Source organism: Chlamydotis macqueenii, chromosome 28 (genome assembly GCF_036417535.1).
Source record: "Chlamydotis macqueenii isolate bChlMac1 chromosome 28, bChlMac1.mat, whole genome shotgun sequence".
NCBI classification, from domain to species: Eukaryota; Metazoa; Chordata; class Aves; order Otidiformes; family Otididae; genus Chlamydotis; species Chlamydotis macqueenii.
In genome coordinates, this window is record NC_141583.1 from 1,908,063 (window position 1) to 1,920,968 (window position 12,906).

Here is a 12,906-nt window from a genome sequence, read left to right on the forward strand (position 1 = left end):
AGAATCAGGCCTGCTGCAATGAAAGCTGAGCCTGTACGAGAGCTCAGATACCCTCATCCTGGTGATGCCAAGCACTTTGCTAAATAGGTGGCTCAGTTTTCACGCCTTTAAGCAGAAAGACAAGAAAGGAGGATGTTAAGATGTCTCACAGGGCTTAAAGTACACCAGTGTGGTAACATCCAACTGTTACTTTTTTTTTTTTTTAAAGGAAACCTAATTCCCTTACCTACATTGCAAATAATCCATTAAAATATTAAAGCCAACAGAGTTATTTCCTGGTCGCAGTTGCCTATTTTCTTTTAACGGTTGGCCTCCCTTGGAAGGGAGATTGGTTACTTTCCTTGTATCTGGTCAGCTCTACTGTCCAGGCTCATGTTGCTGAGGTATAGTTGCCAGTGCTGCCAAGAAAGCATTTCTGGGTTGTTTTAACCAGTCCTTCTCCCGCTTTCCTGTTAGAGTTACTGGTAGAATTATTACTGTTGGCGCTAGCTGGACAATTACTGTTGGACGATTTTGAAGATTCATTCACCAAAGCTCTGGGCACAGAGCTGCATGCTACAGCTGTCCAGGGGTGTACATGTCACCCTTCCAGCACTTTTCTTCTTTTCAATTTTTTTTCCTTACCTTTTCTATCACTTGAAGGATCTGGTTGGATGCATCAGAGGAAAAAACATAATCCCTAAAAGAGATTTAAAAAGAATGCGTGTAAGCCACTCTGATAAAACCCTTCCCATTCAGCTCTTTGATTGACAGAACAAGAAAAATATGCAAATATTTTCCAGATGTGACATTCACAATTAAAATTAGCCTTGTTTTCAAAATGAGAAAGCTAGTCTAAAACCTGGAGGTCTGAACTGCACCCGATTGGGATGGATCTGGGTGGTGACTGGCCTGCTGTCAAAATGTATGTGTGAAAATACAGCTGATCCTGACTGTACAGCGCTCATTAAACGCTCTCAAGCCTTTCTTAAGGAACAAGGCAATACAAAAACTGGCTGATTAACAGGGTCAAAACAGCGCTAGAGGCAGGGATGAAACTTTGAGCGCTCACCCAAACCAGGTGACTTTTCCTGTTAGACAGGTAACCCAGGGCACCCTTATTGCACTGCTGCCTCCACAAGACCACGGGATTGAAGCACATGGGACAAGACCTGGAGGTCTGGACACAGCGTTGCCATCCCCAGGTCCCTGCTGCCCAGAGAAAAGGGATGCGGTACACACTTGTCAGGGCTGGGCGGGGATACTGCCAGTTCTGCTCTTCGGACCAACCCGTGCAAGGCTTTTTATTTAACTAGAACAAGGTTCGGAGGAAATGGTGGAGCCCACTTAGGAAGTTAGGAAGAACTGCAGTTCTCATCCTGCCAAAACCCAGGAGGCAATTCCCTAGTTCTAGTCTGAAAACCTCCAGGGCCGAGTTGGGAGCGGCTCTCGGCGCAGCGTTTCCGTTTGGACACAGAGTGCTGGCTGGGTACCGAGCCACGGCTCAACCATAGCAGCGGCAGCTTCTTCTGCTCCCAGGACTACGTTCTCGCCCCAGAAGATGTCCGGCTCTCCCGCTGTTCGTGTCTTACCCCAAGCCCTCCTCCGCACCGCGGGGAACAGAGTGCATCAGGCTAGCACAAGTACAAGGCGATTTAGGGCGATTTTTCAAACTGTACAACACAAGATCCCAGATCAGGTCCACACATCAGCTTCTCCCTCCTTCTCTCCACCTCAGCTCATCACTGCTGAGTAGGGTCTTAGGAAGATTTGCTGTTTCCAAAACTGACTGGAAACTTTCTTTCTGAGTATGAAAGTGTTAGAAAGCATCATTTCTGACAGCGCCCAGGGAAAAGGAATAACTTAGGAAGAAAAAACCCAGGAGTTTTCAGAGTAGAAAACATATATTTTTCACTTGGCAATATTTTTGTATTCTACAAAATGTGAATTTTTCCTTTAAAATCTCTCCAAGTCAAAATAAAACATTTTGTTTTACCAACTGCCCCTCTTCCAGAAGCCTGACACTTTTTCCACAGGCAATTTTTACATTGTTTTCATTCAAACCAAAATTAAACTCGAATTGTGGAATTCTTCACAAGGCAGAAATGCCCGGCTCCAAGCGGGTCTGATGACCAAGCTGTGAAAACATCGGCCCTGGGCTCAGCCCCCATGCTGCCGAGCACTGGTTATGGCTGGGCCGTGGCTCCGAGAGCCGGTCGCACACCGGGGCCGAGGAGAGGGCACTGTGGATTATCAGTGCTTCACAAGAACATCTCTGATCTCATCCCTGCGTTAGGAGCCTCTGGCTGGAGACACTGCTCAAACAGAAAGGACTGAAAGATCACTCTCCCCGTCTCCCACCCGGGCTGCGATTCTGCCCGCTTTTTATTTATTCTAAATTTTGCAAAGTTCTCCCCTCTGTCAATCCCGCTTCTGGGATTAGACGCAAAAAGCCAATTGCGAGCAAGAATGGCATGTGTATGGAAAACATGCCAGTCACGTTAGTGCTGCGACTTCTTCCCTTCTGGAGGAAGTTTCCTGAGCGGAGAACCGGCGGGGAAGCTGCGGCTGGGTCTGCCGGAGGGGAACCTTCCTGAGGGCAGGGAGAAGCGGGCTGAACCTGTTTCCTCCCAGCCAGCGGGTGCCAGCTCACCCTCGGTGACAGTTTATTCTCTGGTTTTAGCCACATAAATGGCTAAGGAAGGCACCGAACACAGTGATTCTCACCCTTTTTTTTTCTCTAACTGAACCACATTCGAAAGGACCGAGTGGAAATTTTGTGTGTTTTTTTTTTAAAAAAACCCCTACAAACTGCAATAATAAAAATGATTCAGCCGCAAGCGCAGTGCTTCTCTCCAGTCTCTTCTCAGCACGCCTACGCCGAGGGAGCCGTTCGCACCAGGGAGGGTGGGCTGCAGCGGGAACCCCCTTCCAGTCCAGCTCCCTGCTGCCCAGGAGGGTCCTTGCACCAGGGGATGGGGAGGAATTTATGGTGCTGCCATAAAAAGGGATCTTCCTTGTGAAGGGATCTGCAGTCCATGTACTGTAACACCCCTAAGTCACCAAAGGAAGGGAATTGTCCTTGAACTGCTGCTGGAAGCTCTGAGAAGGATGCCAGCAGATTTTTCTGGAGAGCTGTGAGGGTGCAGGAGCCTGGTTGAGTTTTATCATGCAAGTCACTCAAATGGAAAACATGTCTGGGCACCGACGTTTCACACCGCCGGGAATGAGGGTTTGCCGTGCTCTAAGGCCCGGCCTGTGGCCACCTCCTCCCAAATGCCTTGGACAAGTCAGGCAATGCCTCAATTCACCCTGATTTCCAGCACAGCCCAGAATATCAAACAGAAAATCTGCGCTTCAGTCCAGCAGGCCTGCAGGAAGACTGCGCTTTGCAGCTCGAGGCAACCTCCCAGTCACCTCCAAGACATGAAGCTCAAGAGCTGCAGCGGTAATCTCAGCTTCTGAACTCTTTGGGAGCATTGCTGTTCTTGTCCGAAAGCCCCTGAGAATTGCTCTGGGCACTGGGCAGGAATTTTCCAGGACGGTCAGATGTTAACACACGAGTAAAACAAACTTGACGAGTTTCTTTACGCCCGGTCTCCACACAACAGAATGAAGGGCCGAGTCCACCTGGAAGCTGAGTGGTTTTGTATTTTGTTTTTGTGCCTGTCTGCTGCTTAAACCTTTCCTTCCTGTCTCCTTTCCCCTTGCTGCACCTGCGCCAGCCTCTCTGCAGAGGCAGCGTCCCCGCGGATGGCTGGGTCGGCCCCACGGGCACCCTTCACCCGGCCGTAGCGCGGCACTCGGCAGGTGGCTGTGCCGAGAATAACTCGGTAGGCACGGTGGCTCAGCAGGCACTCCCCACCCGGGTGTGCGCCTGGGCCGCTTCACAGCACTGCAAGGAAAAATTTGCCAGGGGAACAAGCAGTGTCAAACGCGAGCAGATCATTTTTATGAAAGCAGTTCAAGAATTTGAAGAGCAGGATCCCTTTCTGCTTGGCGCACCACATGCCTGAGCCCAGAGGGAATCTCGCAGCTGAAGAAAGCCTGTCCTCCAAGGACTGCACTCGCCGCGACCCCGCGAAGGGCAGGCAGCTGGCCCTGGCCGTGCTGAGCGCAGCACGGCAGCAGCCTCAGGAGCCGTCAGGCTGGCTCGCGAGGGAACAAGCATCTGTGACAGGGAGGGGGCCGGGGCTTACTGACCGCGTCTATTTGCAGCACCCATGTTTGGTATCACTGAAAGGAGGAGAACGAAAAGCCTCAGTTCTCTGTATATGGAAGAGCTGACACATAAATCAGAGCGAGCTGAATGCCTGAAGTGGTTGGTGCATGAACAGCTATAAATGTAAAATAGGAATTGGTATCGCAGAAGTGCTGACTGTGGCTTGACTTCTGTGTGTGCCTGGGGGAGGCGGGGGCTGCGCTGCCTGCCTAAAACAGAAGTCAGGGATTAAGGTGTTGAGCTGTGTCGAGAACTGAAACTCCCTTTCACAAAGGAAATTTCCAGACTGCTTTTGTTCCAGAAAATCATTCCCAACTTCTCCTTCAGGGACATTTCCAAAAGCCTTTCATTTTGATTTCTGACTTTCTTCCCTTTCAGCTGTCACCTACAGTATTATGCAAACGTGTACAAAACATTACAAAGAAATGGCAAATCCACTCAGAGCCCTGAGCACTTCAGCGTTCTCAGAACTGCTCCCTTCCTCCTCCTCAGTCTTCCCCCGTGAAATCCACCAGCTGAGCAGCACTTCTGGGTCTCAGAGGAACCCTGGATTCTCATGGAACCCTGGATTCTCGTGGAACTGGTCCCCTCAACCACCTCCCAGGGACTTCAGGGAAAAGAAAGCCGACTGCCTCTTAGCTCCTCTCCTTCACGCTCTCCATCCTCTCTCTCTCAGTTTGTGTTTGCAGTTCAGCAGCTCCTGGTTTCCAAAGCTCCTCCGGTCTCATTCTCTGCTCAGAAGGGTGATGGGAGGGCAGGAACTGTGCGATTAGCCAGGGGCTCTCACTTCGCGTAACTGCAAGATGCTTGCCAAGGCCAGTTTTCACTGCACAGCCCTACACACGCTCGACCTTACCCTGCTCTCACCACTGAGACATGCCTGCCATCAGACGAGCAAGCAGAGCACGGTTACGCTGTGCAGAGACACTGCCAGGTCCCACGGGCAGGGCGGTCGCTCCCGCGGCTCCGCAGCCTAGCGCTGCTGGCTTTGGTGGCTCCTGGGCGCGGGGCAGTTCAGAGGAGCAGCTGGAACCCCAGACACACTAGCTGGGACCCAGCCACCGGACCCCCACTACCCAGTTCAGAGTGCACCTCGGTGACAAAGCCGGGCAGGTCACATCCCTTGCTGTCATCGTGTCCGATGTGCAAGCGTTCAGGGCCTGGAGAAAGAGTGGGGGGTTCTTCAGCTGAGTAACAACTCATCTCGGTGTCGTGCCTGGGGGTCCCACTCAGCACCGAGCACAGCACACAGCACGCAGCCGAAGCTGTTTCCTGAAGCACCCCTGCCCCATGCTTCTTTCTCAGGTGTTAAAACCTTGAGCACTATTTAAGACTTTTGCAAAATCCCCTCCCCAAATCCTTCTTTCTGTACAGCTCTGATGTACTAAGGAACCTGCCCTTGATCTCGCTGTAGAATATTTTTAAATTTAAAATTCAAAAGCTTGTACCAGCTTACCCGCTTTAGTGGTGGACTTGGCCGTGTTAGGTTCATGGTTGGACTGGATGATCTTAAAGGTCTTTTCCAGCCTAAACGTTTCTATGATTCCATTGCAGGGAAACAGTTCACAGCTTCCCTGATCCTCCAAAAAAAACCCGGCAGAAAGCCCTCTTAAAGAAAGCTTCCAATTTATAAATGGCAGAGATCCACTGAGGGACAGAGGACCATGACCCCTAATTAGAGACTCCCAGCAGAGCTCTGCTCACAGGGATTTGCATCACAAGCTCCCCCCTGCCTCCTCACACACCGTCCAGCCCTTCGGAGCAGAGCGTGCCAACACCCAGCAGGCGGTAAGCAAGGCCTCAGCCTTTCTCCCCCTCTCCCTCGGGGCCCTGTCTGGTTGTTTCAGCCACATACTCCTAGAAAACTTGAAGGCTGCATATTCCTGGGAACTACAGCTCCACATCTGGGCCCTGAGAGCAGACGACATCGACCATCCAACCCACCTGCCCCCCCTACCCACCCAGCTGACACCGAATTTCAATTGGCAATGCGGCGAAAAAGCCTAAAGGCCCCCATCCTCTCCTCCAAATAAATAATGAATGGTTTCCAGAGGACTGGGAGCGATTTGTGTTTGAGCTGCAAGAACCAAACAGTGACTACGATGTAAAGGGAGCAAAGCTGGGGCGACGGGGTGAGAAAAGAAAGGGTTTAGAGACAATGACTTCAGTCTTTAAAAACAAACAGGCAACACCTCGGAGAAGTGTGCTCTAGGAGACCGTGCTGAGCTTGTTCAAGGAGTTCCTGCACTGCTTGAAGGAAGCATGGGAGAGGGAAGGGAGGAATGCTGTTCCTGCCATTGTTACATCTGTTAAATAAACCAAGTGGAGCGCAGCAGGAGCAGAAAAGCCGGCTGCGGGCTGAAGGGCCGCTCCAAGCATCCCGGGGCCTGTGCACGGATAGGTGAAGTTCAGGCTGCTCCAGCTCCGTGAAGCTCCCAGGCTCTCACCCCCTTCACTGGTACCACAGATCTGAGCACGCGCTTAAGCATGGGACTGAGTCCGGCTCCTCTAGCAGAGCCTGCAGATTTGTCCTCCGTGCTGCAACAGGGCGGGCGTGATGCCGAGGTATTGGGGCTTTGTGTCACAGCCCAGCCCAGCCCATAACCCAGGCCAATTCCCGGCCTTCTGGCAAAAGCAAAGGATCTCAGGGACTCAAGAGTTGTAGTTATTTGCTGGAAGGTTTGTTTGGAACATGTTGATCTGCCAACCCAGTCCTCATCACAACTCCAAAAGCTCCTGCCTGTAGGAAGAATGAAGAGCCACGACGGGCCCTCAGCTGCACCAGCTCCTGCAGAGCTGCGTTAACTTACACCAACTATGAAACTTGTAGGAACACGTGACCCCAGTGTTCTGCCTCCCATTTTACTTGGAAATCCAAAGATCCTCTGCACTTAGCTTTGATTCATCACCCAGCAAGGACCAGCTCCAGGAGTTACCGATAGAACGTCAAAGCACAAGGAAGCGTAGATATTAGAGAATGGTTCAAAATCCGTTTAATCAGAATTCCCGGCATTAACCCTTACATCTACTTTGTTGTGTGAGAAAGAAACATTCTCCTCTTTCACTTTTCTGCATCCAATAATTGAAGGAATCAATTTTTTTTTGCGAACCAAGACAACAAATGGAAATCTGACCTTGAACTTTATGAATACTCCTGTCTAACGAGCCACATGGGGTTTATCCCCTAACGAGCCATGGCTCAGAGCAAAGCAAGAGTTTTCAAAAAAGCAAGAAGGGAATGTAAGGGCTTGGGTCCCTCCCTTCTCCGAAAACGCCTAAATGGTTTCGGAATACAAATGCCAGTGAAAGCCAGGTCAGTCGGGAAGGGATTAACTTTGCCTGCCTTTAGTCAGTTAACTCCCTTCCACAGAAACGGCATCTCCAGCAGTCTCAACTATTTCAGGTGCTTATCTTGGGATGGACAAATCACCTCCTACAGGTATTGATTTCTTTCCATTAACTGTACGCAAGCCCAGACATTAAAAGTCGGAGGAGATGATTCGTGTCCATAAGCAAAACATCCCGTCACGCCTCTAATCCACTCAGACTCCTTGGAGAGCGTTGGTTTCCACGCATGCTGCTCAAAGGGCCTTTGAAGGTGCTATTTTTTTTTGCTGCAACTGCTCAAAAGAATACGTACAAACATGACACTGATTTTGCTGTTGCTTGATTTTTCAGTTTTCCTCTTTGACTTGTATTTCAGGATCTCCTTTCCTCTTCTTAAAAAGGGGATTTGGGAGGGGGGATGGACTTGTTGTTGCTTTTGGAAAAAAAATCTGCACTGATTTTTATGTAAATGACACCTTCCATATGTACAGACTCTGGGACACTGTTCCAGCCTGATGCAGCTCGGTTTATTTTGATTGATTTTAAGGCTGTGATGAAAATAATTTTTTAAATTAAAGGGAAATTTAAAAAAGAAGTCTTTCTTAATGGGTTTTATATAACTAGAATCGAGTGATGTTTCCAGGACTAATGTCAAGCACTTTTTCACGCTGATGAAGTGGATTGCTCCACAAAAAGTCTTTTGCAACGGAAGGGCTACACTCCTGACCCCGTGAGATGCACGGCCGTAGTACAAACCAGTGTGTCACTGGGACCGGTAAGGGCAGCGATCAGCATTCCCTGGGAATGCTGCAACAGCCCTCGTTAATGGCAAGTTGCTATTGCCAGCAAACGAAAGCAAGTCACCTCCTTACAGTTTTATTAAAGCAGTGGTTAAGGTGGGACAGGCATTTAGTTTCAATTTTAAAAGTACTGAAGCACTTGAGAACCACGCCTGACCTACTGCAACCCAGGCAGTGCCAACATGATACTGGTCTCTCCCCCGCGACTCTCCTCGTATTTCAGACAGCCTACTGCCCTGCTGCTGAGTGGAAGCCTTTAAAAAAAGGCAGCGCAAGCTCTGTTTCACGCTGAAAAGCAGCAGAACAGCTGAAAGGTCATGAACAACAGCTGGCAATGCCGCCGTACCCGCTACGCCCGAGCCGCCCGGCCCAGCCTTTCCGATGGGATCCACTAAGTCCCGAAGTGTCTAAGAGGACTGTGTTTGGGGGACTGGGAGGAGAGAGGCCGACGACAAAGGAGGTTACCAGAGGGCAGACAGCAGCCAACAGCTCAGCCGAGACTCTGAATATTTCCGCCCTAAAGCTCTGCCATTAACGGAAAGCGGGGTTAGGTTGGAACCTGTCACTTCCCGGTTACTGCCAAGTAACAGTCACAACTGGCCACTCACACCTGAACCCTCTGCAGCATTTTTATTTCACATATACTGCCAGAGAGTCAGCAGATCCTACAGCACCACTGGCTGCATCTTTTACAGCGCCAGCTCAAGCCCTGGACATTTTACAGCTCTTAGAATTATAGTTCCCTCCTACATGTTTCCTTAAAATATGCCATAACACACCGCATCCAGCAGCATGAGAATCAAGGGAATTTTTTGTTTCTTTTCCTGCTGTGACCTACCTCAGAGCCTGCTCTCCCAAGATGAGTGTCACCGAGCGATCTAACGCTGCCAGGAAGACCCCTCTGCAGGCTCACAGCGGGTTGAAGCAACTCTGGCCAGGAGCAGAGAGGGCAGCGACGCAGTACGGGGCAGGACGGGGTGTGACGCACTGTGGGGCTCCGAGCCGAGCGCTCTGCCTGTATTCACCAGGTATTTTCACCCACCAATTCCTGTATCAGATTTAATAACCTGGGCTTGAATCTGAACTTTGTGCCTTCCTGTGGAAGGATATTCCTCTTTACTGGTGTCAGTAAAATCTCCCTATCTGTTGGTACCAAGGGAGAAGGTTTGTTCTCTATGACCTCTTCAACAGTAACCGGTAGTTTGCAGAAAGAAAGCGCGCAGGCTGTTTTTACAGTAACAGTGATCCGAGCTGAGACAGGAAGAACAGGTTGGAAAAATAGATTTAAAACACACAAAACCACATTAAGCTTCCATGACTTCTAGGCTTGCTCTTAAAGCCTACGAAATGTCCTATTTCTTGGTTCATATTTCAGCAACCTCACCTGCAGATGCCAAGTCTTACAGACTGGTTTCAAAAAATCACTCTCTTAAAAATCAGATGGAGAACAAAACATTCAACAGCTGTAGGAGTTGGCCTATAGGCTTTCCACCCCCACTGATGGATTTGCAAACACTGCTCTCAATGTATAAATCTGAGCCTGGTTTTATTAACCCTGCTGGAGATTTACAGATCCGATCAGCGATTTACAAATCAGAGCAATCCACCCTAAAGGAAAAGTCCTGATTTATCAACCCACATGTTATGCTTAGGCAACAAGGCCATGTCACGATAAATAACCCGCTGTATAAACTTGTCCCCATATTTTTTTTTTAATCTCAGACGCTCAGTCTGAGCTGTCTGTTGCGATGATGCAGAGTCTGATGAAGAAGGGGGTCTCCACAGGGAGTCTTTCTCACCAGAGAAGTCCAGATATTGCAAAAATATGTGACAGACAGACACACACATAGACGCATACGCAGAGCCGTTCACTACTCCGCGTCACACCGCGGCCTCTCCCCGCTCACGGACCTGGTGCACCCGCTCAGCCTGAGCCGCAAGGCACCGGCAGCGAGTTTGGCACCCGGAGGGGCAGCAGGAACCACGTTCCGCGGCACAAACTGCCAGGCTCTTTTTCACCACACATAACCTGCGGGCCGAGCAAGCGCATCTGCAACGGGCCCGCTGTCGTTCGGTCACCAGCTGCGCGGAAAAGCTGCCTGGTGCTTTGTGATAGGAAAATCTTAAAAAGTGCTGTGTTCAGGACTCATTTGGATAAGCCCTCAGAAATTCAAACATTGTTCCAAGATATTTCAGAAGTCTAAAAACCAGACTGGATAGATTTTCCTGTGCTTCCTGCATCGAGGTAGTCTGGAGAAACGGCACCCTCATTTTCCAAGGCTCTGTGTTGACTCTCATGTAGAACTTAAAGTTAGAAAAGTAGAAACAGCAGCGTGAAAAATAACTGACAACCGTCTCTGCTGGACTAGCCAAGCAATAGAAATTACAAACCCTCTGAGAAGAGCTCTAAAGGGCCAATATGACTGCTGATGTCTCTAGTTTTTTGGGAATCTCACCTCCTGTTCCCTCTTCTTGCCCTACAAATCACTTAGCTTCCCAAAGTATCTGTTTCTGGACATTTACTCTGGTCTTCACTTCCAAGATAATCGCACCATCCTGGAATCAGCCTCAGCTGATTTTCTGTCCTCGGTCTTGCGTCTGATCACCTCTCCTCACCCCTGGCTATTTTCTTCCACCTCTCTTTCTCTGCTCCCTCCCTGCCAGCCCCTTAGACGGTCCCCTGCCTTTGACGGCATTCCCAAAGACACTGGCGTGTTGCAGTGAACCCTAATGGAGTTTGAAAGCCAAAGAGAGCACAGACGCTGCTTTGTGCATGGCACACCGGTTTTGTGGGTCTATCCATGCGGGAATAACACTGCACAAAGAGGGCACGCTTGGCCAACGCAGGAGCAACAAGTCTGCCATTCCCAGAAAGCGCTGGCTGTATTGTCCACTGTGTCAATTATCTCAGCTCTGCAGAGAAAAAATTGTATCGTTATAAGAATAAACAGCACCCTGGCAGAGCAGCACAGAAAGGAACAATTCTGAAGCCTGTTAATGGCCGAGAAATCCTGCTTACACACAGCTCTGCACAACTGTGCCTTGAAAACACAAGCACGATGGGAGAAGGGAGCCTGAGAAGAGATATTTCTCATTGCACCTCGGGGAGACCAGATCGGGCCCTGGATTCTGAGTTAAGATGTCGGCAAAGTGTCTCCTATAAAAATAGCCGCAATTTGCTCGACAGATGCCAACGAGCGTGTGAGCGTTGTTTTGCTTTCCTTGTCAGCTGCCGCTCGCTTCCCTTCACCCTCCGCCTGCTTCTCCTTCTCCATCTCCGCCGCCTGCAGCCAATCCCCGGCACGCTCCAGCTCCCAGCCAAATAAGGAGACGCAGCGCGAGGATCCCCGGGTGCCTGCGGGCACCCACGCGCCCACCCAGCCCGGCAGCCGAGCCAAAGCGGCTTTTTTGGGTTATTTCCCCCGCCCTGGCTCAAAGACAGGCAAACCCCCTTTTCTCTCCCCTTCCTGCCTTTCTGAAGAAGTAACGGAGAGACTCTTGTCTGTGAATCCTCAGAGATATTTCATTAGCCAGCCCCCCCCATCGCACAGGGAATCAGTCCGCCGCTCTGCCAGCCTGACCCTGCTCCCCCAAGCCCGTTACATCTAAAGTGCAAAGCAGCTCAGATTTAGCAGCAACCATCTACTCCGGTGCCACAGCAGGTCTGGGGCAAGCTCGGCGTCAGGTGATGCCGTGCCAGCTTTTAGAAAGGCACTTCAAAGCAGAGACCCAGGCAGAACAGGGAGAACAGCAAGGTGCGAAGTTGGATTTGCAGCCGTGCAGTGCGTACAGCAGCAGAGAATGGAAACTATCTTCATCTCGTGACTGGTTCAGCCGTCAACAACGTCTGGGGGGGGATATGAACTGAAGACTTTCCACAGACACTTCTGATCAAAACAATGACAAAATGTGTATTTTCCATTGATTTTTCCACAGAAAAAGTTGGGCCTTTTGTCAAAGTTTTTAGTTTTTACGTTCTTCTGCAGTGCCTGAAGGGAGTTGTTGTTAATTTGCTTTGCGCTCCCCTCTTGGGGGGTGAGACCTACACAGTCTCCATCCCTCACGCTGCGTGTGGGGGCCTTTTTTGGAGATGGAAAGCCGGTCTCCTAGCTATGGCCCACAGACCATTTTCACACTGTCCTCATTTTTCTTGAGAAAAACAAAGAAAACAAACCGGCGTATCTGAAAGTCTCATGGTGGTTTTTCTATCAGGATCCTCTTCCTGACCTCCTTCCACTTAGCAAGGCTGGAGGGACAGAAGAAATGTGGCCCCCCAAGGTAAGAAATCATGACGGTTATGGTGAGAACTGGTGACAGCCCCACTGGTCCCCAAGCGTCGAGGAGCTGGGGACCCTTGCAGTCTTGTATCTCTGGTGTAACAGGCCAGATAAAGAGAGCAACTGCAACATTTCTGAATTATGGCAAGGCCTCTTTAAAGCAGAAGATGACTATTAAGAGGATTTTGGTGGCTATAAATAGAATTTGCACACACTTGGAGGCAACTTTTACACTGCTGGAGTGAGGTAAGGGACTCTGGTATAAAGAAGAAATAGAAAAAATTCCACATCCTGGAATTTT

General features: G+C 49.9%; 1 protein-coding gene and 1 long non-coding RNA gene across 2 annotated transcripts in view; one reads left to right on the top strand and one right to left on the bottom strand.

Annotated features, from left to right (window-relative positions):
• PLEKHO1 (pleckstrin homology domain containing O1) overlaps nt 1-12,906 on the top strand; it is a 34,541-nt gene that overhangs the window by 19,565 nt on the left and 2,070 nt on the right. The gene's annotated exons all lie outside the window — the stretch shown is intronic.
• LOC147597273 (uncharacterized) overlaps nt 1-12,906 on the bottom strand; it is a 42,384-nt gene that overhangs the window by 3,331 nt on the left and 26,147 nt on the right. Inside the window, exon 3 of the long non-coding RNA XR_015261243.1 lies at nt 625-679. This is a non-coding gene — a long non-coding RNA (uncharacterized LOC147597273). The remainder of the gene's footprint in view (nt 1-624; nt 680-12,906) is intronic.